The following is a 13,037-nucleotide window of genomic DNA, read 5'->3' as shown; positions in this document are numbered from 1 at the left end:
CGTAAAAGGGCCAGGGATAAAATGTGACAGCATGGGGCCCAATTAAAACCTGGTACAATTCTGCCACCATGGAGGCCAATAATCAAATGATTCATTGTGACATCAAGTGGCCTAAAAGGGCATGGGATGCATTGTGACACCACAGGGGTTAAGAGAAGCAGGAACCATTGTGACCCAATGCAGGCTAACAATCTAAGAATCCCTTTTGACAACAGGGGGCGCAAAAGACCACGGATGAACTGTGACAGCATGGGGACCTGTAGGTGCAAGGAACCATTATGACACCATGAAGGCCAAGAATCAAATGGTTCATTGTAAGACCAAGTGGCCTAAAAGGGCTTGGAATGCATTGTGACACCACAGAGGTTAAGAGAAGCAAGGAACCATTGTGACCCAAGGGAGGATAACAATCTAAAGATCCATTGTGACACCTAGGGGTTGCAGTAGGGCCAGGGATGAATTGTGAAAGCATGGGGCACAATAAAAACGTGCAAATATTATGACACCATAGAGGCCAAGAATCAAATGATTCATTGTAACACCAAGTGGCCTAAAAGGGCATGGGATGCATTGTGACACCACAGACGTTAAGAGAAGCTGGGAAACATTGTGACCCAATGCAGGCTAACAATCTAATGATCCCTTGTGGCACCAGGTTGTATAAAACGGGCCAGGGATGGATTGTTACAGCACGGGGACCAACAGAAGCAAGGATCTATTATGCCACCATGGAGGCCAAGAATCAAATGATTCATTGTGACATCAAGTGGCCTAAAAGGGCATGGGATGCATTGTGACACCACAGGGGTTAAGAGAAGCAAGGAACCATTGTGACCCAATGCAGGCTAACAATCTAATGATCCCTTGTGGCACCAGGGGTTTGTAAAAGGACCAGGGATGGATTGTTACAGCAGGGAGACTAATAGAAGCAAGGATCTATTATGCCACCGTGGAGGCCAAGAATCAAATGATTCATTGTGACATCAAGTGGCCTAAAAGGGCATGGGATGCATTGTGACACCACAGAGGTTAAGAGAAGCAAGGAAACATTGTGACCCAATGCAGGCTAACAATCTAATGATCCCTTGTGGCACCAGGGGGTATAAAAAGGGCCAGGAATGGATTGTTACAGCACGGGGACCAATAGAATCAAGGATCTATTATGCCACCGTGGAGGCCAAGAATCAAATGATTCATTGTGACATCAAGTGGCCTAAAAGGGCATGGGATGCATTGTGACACCACAGGGGTTAAGAGAAGCAAGGATCCATTGTGACCCAATGGAGGCTGACAATCTAATGATCCCTTTTGACACCAATGGGCCTAAAAGGGGCAGGGATGTATTGTGAAAGCATGGGGCCCAATTAAAACCTGGTACAATTACGCCACCAAGGAGGCCAAGAATCAAATGATTCATTGTGACATCAAGTGGCCTAAAAGGGCATGGGATGCATTGTGACACCACAGGGGTTAAGAGAAGCAAGGAACCATTGTGACCCAATGCAGGCTAACAATCTAATGATCCCTTGTGACACCAATGGGCCTAAAAGGGGCAGGGATGAATTGTGAAAGCATGGGGCCCAACTAAAACCTGGTACAATTATGCCACCATGGAGGCCAAGAATCAAATGATTCATTGTGATATCAAGTGGCCTAAAAGGGCATGGGATGCATTGTGACAGCACAGGGGTTAAGAGAAGCAAGGAACCATTGTGACCCAATGCAGGCTAACAATCTAAAGATCTCTTGTGGCACCAGGGGGTATAAAAAGTGCCAGGGATGGATAGTTACAGCACGGGGACCAATAGAAGCAAGGATCTATTATGCCACCGTGGAGACCAAGAATCAAATGATTCATTGTGACATCAAGTGGCCTAAAAGGGCATGGGATGCATTGTGACAGCACAGGGGTTAAGAGAAGCAAGGATCCATTGTGACCCAATGGAGGCTAATAATCCCAGGATCCCATTTGACACCAGGGGGCGTAAAAGGGCCAGGGATGAATTGTGACAGCATGGGGCCCAATAGAAACAAGGAACCATTATGACACCATGGAGGCCAAGAATCAAATGATTCATTGTAAGACCAAGTGGCCTAAAAGGGCTTGGAATGCATTGTGACACCACAGAGGTTAAGAGAAGCAAGGAACCATTGTGACCCAATGCAGGCTAACAATCTAATGATCCCTTTTGACACCAATGGGCCTAAAAGTGGCAGGGATTAATTGTGAAAGCATGGGGCCCAATTAAAACCTGGTACAATTACGCCACCATGGAGGCCAAGAATCAAATGATTCATTGTGACATCAAGTGGCCTAAAAGGGCATGGGATGCATTGTGACAGCACAGGGGTTAAGAGAAGCAAGGATCCATTGTGACCCAATGGAGGCTAACAATCTAATGATCCCTTTTGACACCAAGGGGCGCAAAAGGACCACGGATGAACTCTGACAGCATGGGGACCTATAGAATCAAGGAACCATTATGACACCATGAAGGCCAAGAATCAATAGGTTCATTGTAAGACCAAGTGGCCTAAAAGGGCTTGGAATGCATTGTGACACCACAGAGGTTAAGAGAAGCAAGGAATCATTGTGACCCAATGCAGGCTAACAATCTAATGATCCCTTGTGGCACCAGGGGTTATAAAAAGGGCCAGGGATGTATTGTTACAGCACGGGGACCAATAGAAGCAAGGATCTATTATGCCACCGTGGAGGCCAAGAATCAAATGATTCATTGTGACGTCAAGTGGCCTAAAAGGGCATGGGTGCATTGTGACAGCACAGGGGTTAATAGAAGAAAGCATCCATTGTGACGCAATGGAGGCTAATAATCCCAGGATCCCATTTGACACCAGGGGGCGTAAAAGGGCCAGGGATGAATTGTGACAGCATGGGGCCCAATAGAAACAAGGAACCATTATGACACCATGGAGACCAAGAATCAAATGATTCATTGTGACATCAAGTGGCCTAAAAGGGCATGGGATGCATTGTGACACCACAGAGGGTAAGAGAAGCAAGGAACCATTGTGACCCAATGCAGGCTAACAATCTAATGATCCCTTGTGACACCAATGGGCCTAAAAGGGGCAGGGATGAATTGTTTCAGCACGGGGACCAATAGAAGCAAGGATCTATTATGCCACCATGGAGGCCAAGAATCAAATGATTCATTGTGACATCAAGTGGCCTAAAAGGGCATGGGATGCATTGTGACAGCACAGGGGTTAAGAGAAGCAAGGATCCATTTTGACCCAATGCAGGCTAACAATCTAATGATCCCTTTTGACACCAATGGGCCTAAAAGGGGCAGGGATGTATTGTGAAAGCATGGGGTCAAGTAATACCTGGTACAATTACGCCACCATGGAGGCCAAGAATCAAATGATTCATTGTGACATCAAGTGGCCTAAAAGGGCATGGGATGCATTGTGACACCACAGAGGTTAAGAGAAGCAATGAACCATTGTGACCCAATGCAGGCTGACAATCCAATGATCCCTTGTTTACACCAATGGGCCTAAAAGGGCCAGGGATTACTTGTTACAGCACGGGGACCAATAGAATCAAGGATCTATTATGCCACGGTGGAGGCCAAGAATCAAATGATTCATTGTGACATCATGTGGCCTAAAAGGGCATGGGATGCATTGTGACAGCACAGGGGTTAAGAGAAGCAAGGATCCATTTTGACCCAATGCAGGGTAACAATCTAATGATCCCTTTTGACACCAATGGGCCTAAAAGGGGCAGGGATGTATTGTGAAAGCATGGGGCCCAATTAAAACCTGGTACAATTACGCCACCAAGGAGGCCAAGAATCAAATGATTCATTGTGACATCAAGTGGCCTAAAAGGGCATGGGATGCATTGTGACAGCACAGGGGTTAAGAGAAGCAAGGAACCATTGTGACCCAATGCAGGCTAACAATCTAATGATCCCTTGTGGCACCAGGGGGTATAAAAAGTGCCAGGGATGGATAGTTACAGCACGGGGACCAATAGAAGCAAGGATCTATTATGCCACCGTGGAGGCCAAGAATCAAATGATTCATTGTGACATCAAGTGGCCTAAAAGGGCATGGGATGCATTGTGACAGCACAGGGGTTAAGAGAAGCAAGGATCCATTGTGACCCAATGGAGGCTAATAATCCCAGGATCCCATTTGACACCAGGGGGCGTAAAAGGGCCAGGGATGAATTGTGACAGCATGGGGCCCAATAGAAACAAGGAACCATTATGACTCCATGGAGGCCAAGAATCAAATGATTCATTGTGACATCAAGTGGCCTAAAAGGGCATGGGATGCATTGTGACACCACAGGGGTTAAGAGAAGCAAGGAACCATTGTGACCCAATGCAGGCTAACAATCTAATGATCCCTTTTGACACCAATGGGCCTAAAAGGGGCAGGGATGAATTGTGAAAGCATGGGGCCCAATTAAAACCTGGTACAATTATGCCACCATGGAGGCCAAGAATCAAATGATTCATTGTGACATCAAGTGGCCTAAAAGGGCATGGGATGCATTGTGACACCACAGGGGTTAAGAGAAGCAAGGAACCATTGTGACCCAATGCAGGCTAACAATCTAAGAATCCCTTTTGGCACCAGGGGCTATAAAAAGGGCCAGGGATGGATTGTTACAGCACGGGGACCAATAGAAGCAAGGATCTATTATGCCACCGTGGAGGCCAAGAATCAAATGATTCATTGTGACATCAAGAGGCCTAAAAGGGCATGGGATGCATTGTGACAGCACAGGGGTTAAGAGAAGCAAGGATCCATTGTGACCCAATGGAGGCTAATTATCCCAGGATCACATTTGACACCAGGGGGCGTAAATGGGCCAGGGATGAATTGTGACAGCATGGGGCCCAATAGAAACAAGGTACCATTATGACACCATGGAGGCCAAGAATCAAATAATTCATTGTGACATCAAGTGGCCTAAAAGGGCATGGGATGCATTGTGACAGCACAGGGGTTAAGAGAATCAAGGATCCATTGTGACCCAATGCAGGCTAACAATCTAATGATCCCTTTTGACACCAATGGGCCTAAAAGTTGCAGGGATTTATTGTGAAAGCATGGGGCCCAAGTAAAACCTGGTACAATTACGCCACCATGGAGGCCAAGAATCAAATGATTCATTGTGACATCAAGTGGCCTAAAAGGGCATGGGATGCATTGTGACACCACAGGGGTTAAGAGAAGTAAGGAACCATTGTGACCCAATGCAGACTAACAATCTAATGATCCCTTGTGGCACCAGGGGGTATAAAAAGGGCCAGGGATGGATTGTTACAGCACGGGGACCAATAGAAGCAAGGATCTATTATGCCACCGTGGAGGCCAAGAATCAAATGATTCATTGTGACATCAAGTGGCCTAAAAGGGCATGGGATGCATTGTGACAGCACAGGGGTTAAGAGAAGCAAGGATCCATTGTGTCCCAATGGAGGCTAATAATCCCAGGATCCCATTTGACACCAGGGGGCGTAAAAGGGCCAGGGATGAATTGTGACAGCATGGGGCCCAATAGAAACAAGGAACCATTATGCCACCATGGAGGCCAAGAATCAAATGATTCATTGTGACATCAAGTGGCGTAAAAGGGCATGGGATGCATTGTGACACCACAGAGGTTAAGAGAAGCAAGGAACCATTGTGACCCAATGCAGGCTAACAATCTAATGATCCCTTGTGACACCAATGGGCCTAAAAGCGGCAGGGATGAATTGTGAAAGCATGGGGCCCAAGTAAAACCTGGTACAATTATGCCACCATGGAGGCCAAGAATCAAATAATTCATTGTGACATCAAGTGGCCTAAAAGGGCATGGGATGCATTGTGACACCACAGAGGTTAAGAGAAGCAAGGAACCATTGTGACCCAATGCAGGCTAACAATCTAAGAATCCCTTTTGACACCAGCGGGCGCAAAAGGACCACGGATGAACTCTGACAGCATGGGGACCTATAGAAGCAAGGAACCATTATGACACCATGAAGGCCAAGAATCAAATGATTCATTGTAAGACCAAGTGGCCTAAAAGGGCTTGGAATGCATTGTGACACCACAGGGGTTAAGAGAAGCAAGGAACCATAGTGCCCCAATGCAGGCGAACAATCTAATGATCCCTTGTGGCACCAGGGGTTATAAAAAGGGCCAGGGATGGATTGTTACAGCACGGGGACCAATAGAAGCAAGGATCTATTATGCCACCATGGAGGCCAAGAATCAAATGATTCATTGTGACATCAAGTGGCCTAAAAGGGCATGGGATGCATTGTGACACCACAGGGGTTAAGAGAAGCAAGGAACCATTGTGACCCAATGCAGGCTAACAATCTAAGAATCCCTTTTGACACCAGGGGGCGCAAAAGGACCACGGATGAACTCTGACAGCATGGGGACCTATAGAAGCAAGGAACCATTATGACACCATGAAGGCCAAGAATCAAATGATTCATTGTAAGACCAAGTGGCCTAAAAGGGCTTGGAATGCATTGTGACACCACAGAGGTTAAGAGAAGCAAGGAACCATTGTGACCCAATGCAGGCTAACAATCAAATGATCCCTTGTGACACCAATGGGCCTAAAAGGGGCAGGGATTAATTCTTACAGCACGAGGACCAATAGAAGCAAGGATCTATTATGCCACCATGGAGGCCAAGAATGAAATGATTCATTGTGACATCAAGTGGCCTAAAAGGGCTTGGAATGCATTGTGACAGCACAGGGGTTAAGAGAAGCAAGGATCCATTGTGACCCAATGCAGGCTAACAATCTAAGCATCCCTTTTGACACCAGGGGGCGCAAAAGGACCACGGATGAACTCTGACAGCATGGGGACCTATAGAAGCAAGGAACCATTATGACACCATGAAGGCCAAGAATCAAATGGTTCATTGTAAGACCAAGTGGCCTAAAAGGGCATGGAATGCATTGTGACACCACAGAGGTTAAGAGAAGCAAGGAAACATTGTGACCCAATGCAGGCTAACAATCTAATGAACCCTTGTGGCACCAGGGGGTATAAAAAGGGCCAGGGATGGATTGTTACAGCACGGGGACCAATAGAAGCAAGGATCTATTATGCCACCGTGGAGGCCAAGTATCAAATGATTCATTGTGACATCAAGTGGCCTAAAAGGGCATGGGATACATTGTGACAGCACAGGGGTTAAGAGAAGCAAGGAACCATTGTGACCCAATGCAGGCTAACAATCTAATGATCCCTTGTGACACCAATGGGCCTAAAAGGGGCAGGGATGAATTGTGAAAGCATGGGGCCCAAGTAAAACCTGGTACAATTATGCCACCATGGAGGCCAAGAATCAAATGATTCATTGTGACATCAAGTGGCCTAAAAGGGCATGGGATGCATTGTGACACCACAGGGGTTAAGAGAAGCAAGGATCCATTGTGACCCAATGGAGGCTAACAATCTAATGATCCCTTTTGACACAAAGGGGCGTAAAAGGACCACGGATGAGCTCTGACAGCATGGGTACATATAGAAGCAAGGAACCATTATGACACCATGAAGGCCAAGAATCAAATTGTTCATTGTAAGACCAAGTGGCCTAAAAGGGCTTGGAATGCATTGTGACACCACAGAGGTTAAGAGAAGCAAGGAACCATTGTGACCCAATGCAGGCTAACAATCTAATGATCCCTTGTGACACCAATGGGCCTAAAAGGGGCAGGGATGAATTGTGAAAGCATGGGGCCCAAGTAAAACCTGGTACAATTACGCCACCATGGAGGCCAAGAATCAAATGATTCATTGTGACATCAAGTGGCCTAAAAGGGCATGGGATGCATTGTGACACCACAGGGGTTAAGAGAAGCAAGGATCCATTGTGACCCAATGCAGACTAACAATCTAATGATCCCTTGTGGCACCAGGGGGTATAAAAAGGGCCTGGGATGGATTGTTACAGCACGGGGACCAATAGAAGCAAGGATCTATTATGCCACCGTGGAGGCCAAGAATCAAATGATTCATTGTGACATCAAGTGGCCTAAAAGAGCATGGGATGCATTGTGACAGCACAGGGGTTAAGAGAAGCAAGGATCCATTGTGACCCAATGCAGGCTAACAATCTAAGCATCCCTTTTGACACCAGGGGGCGTAAAAGGGCCAGGGATGAATTGTGACAGCATGGGGCCCAATAGAAACAAGGAACCATTATGCCACCATGGAGGCCAAGAATCAAATGATTCATTGTGACATCAAGTTGCCTAAAAGGGCATGGGATGCATTGTGACACCACAGAGGTTAAGAGAAGCAAGGAACCATTGTGACCCAATGCAGGCTAACAATCTAATGATCCCTTGTGACACCAATGGGCCTAAAAGGGGCAGGGATGAATTGTGAAAGCATGGGGCCCAAGTAAAACCTGGTACAATTATGCCACCATGGAGGCCAAGAATCAAATAATTCATTGTGACATCAAGTGGCCTAAAAGGGCATGGGATGCATTGTGACAGCACAGGGGTTAAGAGAAGCAAGGAACCATTGTGACCCAATGCAGGCTAACAATCTAAGAATCCCTTTTGACACCAGGGGGCGCAAAAGGACCACGGATGAACTCTGACAGCATGGGGACCTATAGAAGCAAGGAACCATTATGACACCATGAAGGCCAAGAATCAAATGGTTCATTGTAAGACCAAGTGGCCTAAAAGGGCTTGGAATGCATTGTGACACCACAGAGGTTAAGAGAAGCAAGGAAACATTGTGACCCAATGCAGGCTAACAATCTAATGATCCCTTGTGGCACCAGGGGGTATAAAAAGGGCCTGGGATGGATTGTTACAGCACGGGGACCAATAGAAGCAAGGATCTATTATGCCACCATGGAGGCCAAGAATCAAATGATTCATTGTGACATCAAGTGGCCTAAAAGGGCATGGGATGCATTGTGACAGCACAGGGGTTAAGAGAAGCAAGGATCCATTGCGACCCAATGGATGCTAATAATCCCAGGATCCCATTTGACACCAGGGGGCGTAAAAGGGCCAGGGATGAATTCTGACAGCATGGGGCCCAATAGAAACAAGGAACCATTATGACACCATGGAGGCCAAGAATCAAATGATTCATTGTGACATCAAGTGGCCTAAAAGGGCATGGGATGCATTGTGACCGCACAGGGGTTAAGAGCAGAAAGGAACCATTGTGACCCAATGGAGGCTAACAATCTAATGATCCCTTGTGGCACCAGGGGGTATAAAAAGGGCCAGGGATGGATTGTTACAGCACGGGGACCAATAGAAGCAAGGATCTATTATGCCACCGTGGAGGCCAAGAATCAAATGATTCATTGTGACATCAAGTGGCCTAAAAGGGCATGGGATGCATTGTGACACCACAGGGGTTAAGAGAAGCAAGGATCCATTGTGACCCAATGGAGGCTAATAATCCCAGGAACCCATTTGACACCAGGGGGCGTAAAAGGGCCAGGGATGAATTGTGACAGCATGGGGCCCAATAGAAACAAGGAACTATTATGGCACCATGGAGGCCAAGAATCAAATGATTCATTGTGACATCAAGTGGCCTAAAAGGGCATGGGATGCATTGTGACACCACAGGGGTTAAGAGAAGCAAGGAACCATTGTGACCCAATGGTGGCTAACAATCAAATGAACCCTTGTGGCACCAGGGGGTATAAAAAGGGCCAGGGATGGATTGTTACAGCACGGGGACCAATAGAAGCAAGGATCTATTATGCCACCGTGGAGGCCAAGAATCAAATGATTCATTGTGACATCAAGTGGCCTAAAAGGGCATGGGATACATTGTGACAGCACAGGGGTTAAGAGAAGCAAGGAACCATTGTGACCCAATGCAGGCTAACAATCTAATGATCCCTTGTGACACCAATGGGCCTAAAAGGGGCAGGGATGAATTGTGAAAGCATGGGGCCCAAGTAAAACCTGGTACAATTATGCCACCATGGAGGCCAAGAATCAAATGATTCATTGTGACATCAAGTGGCCTAAAAGGGCATGGGATGCATTGTGACACCACAGGGGTTAAGAGAAGCAAGGATCCATTGTGACCCAATGGAGGCTAACAATCTAATGATCCCTTTTGACACAAAGGGGCGTAAAAGGACCACGGATGAGCTCTGACAGCATGGGTACATATAGAAGCAAGGAACCATTATGACACCATGAAGGCCAAGAATCAAATTGTTCATTGTAAGACCAAGTGGCCTAAAAGGGCTTGGAATGCATTGTGACACCACAGAGGTTAAGAGAAGCAAGGAACCATTGTGACCCAATGCAGGCTAACAATCTAATGATCCCTTGTGACACCAATGGGCCTAAAGGGGCAGGGATGAATTGTGAAAGCATGGGGCCCAAGTAAAACCTGTTACAATTATGCCACCATGGAGGCCAAGAATCAAATGATTCATTGTGACATCAAGTGGCCTAAAAGGGCATGGGATGCATTGTGACACCACAGGGGTTAAGAGAAGCAAGGATCCATTGTGACCCAATGCAGACTAACAATCTAATGATCCCTTGTGGCACCAGGGGGTATAAAAAGGGCCTGGGATGGATTGTTACAGCACGGGGACCAATAGAAGCAAGGATCTATTATGCCACCGTGGAGGCCAAGAATCAAATGATTCATTGTGACATCAAGTGGCCTAAAAGAGCATGGGATGCATTGTGACAGCACAGGGGTTAAGAGAAGCAAGGATCCATTGTGTCCCAAAGGAGGCTAATAATCCCAGGATCCCATTTGACACCAGGGGGCGTAAAAGGGCCAGGGATGAATTGTGACAGCATGGGGCCCAATAGAAACAAGGAACCATTATGCCACCATGGAGGCCAAGAATCAAATGATTCATTGTGACATCAAGTGGCCTAAAAGGGCATGGGATGCATTGTGACACCACAGAGGTTAAGAGAAGCAAGGAACAATTGTGACCCAATGCAGGCTAACAATCTAATGATCCCTTGTGACACCAATGGCCCTAAAAGGGGCAGGGATGAATTGTGAAAGCATGGGGCCCAAGTAAAACCTGGTACAATTATGCAACCATGGAGGCCAAGAATCAAATAATTCATTGTGACATCAAGTGGCCTAAAAGGGCATGGGATGCATTGTGACAGCACAGGGGTTAAGAGAAGCAAGGATCCATTGTGACCCAATGCAGGCTAACAATCTAATGATCCCTTGTGACACCAATGGGCCTAAAAGGGCCAGGGATGTATTGTGAAAGCATGGGGCCCAATTAAAACCTGGTACAATTACGCCACCATGGAGGCCAAGAATCAAATGATTCATTGTGACATCAAGTGGCCTAAAAGGGCATGGGATGCATTGTGACACCACAGGGGTTAAGAGAAGCAAGGAACCATTGTGACCCAATGCAGGCTAACAATCTAAGAATCCCTTTTGACACCAGGGGGCGCAAAAGGACCACGGATGAACTCTGACAGCATGGGGACCTATAGAAGCAAGGAACCATTATGACACCATGAAGGCCAAGAATCAAATGATTCATTGTAAGACCAAGTGGCCTAAAAGGGCTTGGAATGCATTGTGACACCACAGAGGTTAAGAGAAGCAAGGATCCATTGTGACCCAATGCAGGCTAACAATCTAATGATCCCTTGTGACACCAATGGGCCTAAAAGGGGCAGGGATTAATTCTTACAGCACGAGTACCAATAGAAGCAAGGATCTATTATGCCACCATGGAGGCCAAGAATGAAATGATTCATTGTGACATCAAGTGGCCTAAAAGGGCTTGGAATGCATTGTGACAGCACAGGGGTTAAGAGAAGCAAGGATCCATTGTGACCCAATGCAGTCTAACAATCTAAGCATCCCTTTTGACACCAGGGGGCGAAAAAGGACCACGGATGAACTCTGACAGCATGGGGACCTATAGAAGCAAGGAACCATTATGACACCATGAAGGCCAAGTATCAAATGGTTCATTGTAAGACCAAGTGGCCTAAAAGGGCTTGGAATGCATTGTGACACCACAGAGGTTAAGAGAAGCAAGGAACCATTGTGACCCAATGCAGGCTAACAATCTAATGAACCCTTGTGGCACCAGGGGGTATAAAAAGGGCCAGGGATGGATTGTTACAGCACGGGGACCAATAGAAGCAAGGATCTATTATGCCACCGTGGAGGCCAAGAATCAAATGATTCATTGTGACATCAAGTGGCCTAAAAGAGCATGGGATGCATTGTGACAGCACAGGGGTTAAGAGAAGCAAGGATCCATTGTGTCCCAATGGAGGCTAATAATCCCAGGATCCCATTTGACACCAGGGGGCGTAAAAGGGCCAGGGATGAATTGTGACAGCATGGGGCCCAATAGAAACAAGGAACCATTATGCCACCATGGAGGCCAAGAATCAAATGATTCATTGTGACATCAAGTGGCCTAAAAGAGCATGGGATGCATTGTGACACCACAGGGGTTAAGAGAAGCAAGGATCCATTGTGTCCCAATGGAGGCTAATAATCCCAGGATCCCATTTGACACCAGGGGGCGCAAAAGGACCACGGATGAACTCTGACAGCATGGGGACCTATAGAAGCAAGGAACCATTATGACACCATGAAGGCCAAGAATCAAATGATTCATTGTAAGACCAAGTGGCCTAAAAGGGCTTGGAATGCATTGTGACACCACAGAGGTTAAGAGAAGCAAGGAACCATTGTGACCCAATGCAGGCTAACAATCTAATGATCCCTTGTGACACCAATGGGCCTAAAAGGGGCAGGGATTAATTCTTACAGCACGAGTACCAATAGAAGCAAGGATCTATTATGCCACCATGGAGGCCAAGAATGAAATGATTCATTGTGACATCAAGTGGCCTAAAAGGGCTTGGAATGCATTGTGACAGCACAGGGGTTAAGAGAAGCAAGGATCCATTGTGACCCAATGCAGTCTAACAATCTAAGCATCCCTTTTGACACCAGGGGGCGCAAAAGGACCACGGATGAACTCTGACAGCATGGGGACCTATA

The sequence above is a fragment of the Cinclus cinclus genome, chromosome 9 (assembly GCF_963662255.1).
Source record: "Cinclus cinclus chromosome 9, bCinCin1.1, whole genome shotgun sequence".
In the NCBI taxonomy this organism is placed as follows: domain Eukaryota; kingdom Metazoa; phylum Chordata; class Aves; order Passeriformes; family Cinclidae; genus Cinclus; species Cinclus cinclus.
This window is presented reverse-complemented; position numbering follows the sequence as displayed.